Below are 1447 nucleotides of genomic sequence, written 5' to 3'. Positions count from 1 at the left end.
CAGAGGCCCAGAGACAGAGCCACAGCTCCGCGTCCCCTGTCCCCAGACACACCCCGAGCCACCTGGGTCCGGGGCGGGAGGAGGGCCCCCAAGCCTCCCGGGCGGGGTGGGGGCTGACCCTGCCGTGGGCAAGCCAGGTTCCGAAAGAGGGCTTTCCGGGCTGGTACTGGGTGGGCGTTGGGAACTTACAGGGCCTCAGTTTCCCCACAGAAGGCCTGGTGGGTGCAGTACCCACAATGGCCTCTGGAGGGCAGCAGCTGCCCGCTTTTCCCGGGAGCTGGCGGCAGGGCCCAGGCCCCGCCCACAGGTGTCAGCCCTCAGCCTCACACCCACAGACACACACAGGTGGCACTGAGGGCACATGAGGGCCTTCCCGAGGCCGGCCAGCCTGTTCTGCAGACGCCGGGGGCTCGGAAGGGAGCAGGGATGGGCCAGGCCACAGGTGTGCCAGGCAGGGCTGCCCTTCAAACCACGACTCCCAAGAAAGCCAGCCTGTGAGCCTGTGGCAGCCCCTTGCCTGGCACAGAGCAGCAAGCTCTCCAGGCTGCCCCTGGGGAGGCAGGCGCCGGGAGAGGGTGGGCCTGCACCCCCAGCGAGACTCCCCTGTGGACTGGCATGGCCTGCGCCCTGCCCACCACACAGGCTCGGGCTCAGCACAGGGCTGGTCATCTGAAAGGGCACCCGGTGGCACAGCCTGTGTGGGAGTCACATGGGATCACATGGGCCTTTCCTGGACAGGGGACCTGGAGACAGGTCGGAAGGGGTGGGGGGCTGGAACACCCGGCACCCCTGGGGCTCAGTCCCAGGATCTCAGGTCATGCTGGTGAGCCACCAGGCACTTGCTGAGCACCAGCTGTATACAGGGCCCTGGGCTCTGTGCTGTGAGATGGACACATGTAAGAGCTGCCGCAGGAGGAGGCTGTATTAACAGAGGTATAGCATCCAAAAGGAAGGAGGTGAGTGCTCCCCCTCCTCTTGTCCTGGGTGGTGCTGGGCTCTGTCCTGAGGCCCGCGCTTTGAGGGGGACTTTGGCACATTGTGAGGTGACTTGGAGGAACATACCGAGATGATGAACAGCCTGAACCCCATGTGACTCAAAATGGGGACACAGCGATCATCATGACTCTGGGAGGCGCAGGCAGCGGCAGGGTGCAGGCTGGGCGGGTCGGCCACTCCGCCCTGCCAGCGGGTTCTTTCCACCCAGTGTGGCCACTTCGTCCCTTTGCTTGAACCCCCCGTGGTGGGTGTCAGGCACCCCCTGGACAAGTCCCGGCCTCGGGTATTGGGTGTAAACGGGGGTGCGGGCACCCAGACCACAGCCCCAGGCGCGGGGCTCTGCCGGCCGCACCGCCCTCTTCAAGGAATCCCGCAGGCGGGGCCCTTTCGGTCGCGTGGGGTCCAGACAAGGTCAGATTCTCGGGGGCTGGTGGCTTCTGGGGCGTCCGGA

This window comes from Myotis davidii, unplaced genomic scaffold (assembly GCF_000327345.1).
Source record: "Myotis davidii unplaced genomic scaffold, ASM32734v1 scaffold427, whole genome shotgun sequence".
Classification (NCBI taxonomy): Eukaryota; Metazoa; Chordata; class Mammalia; order Chiroptera; family Vespertilionidae; genus Myotis; species Myotis davidii.
This window is presented reverse-complemented; position numbering follows the sequence as displayed.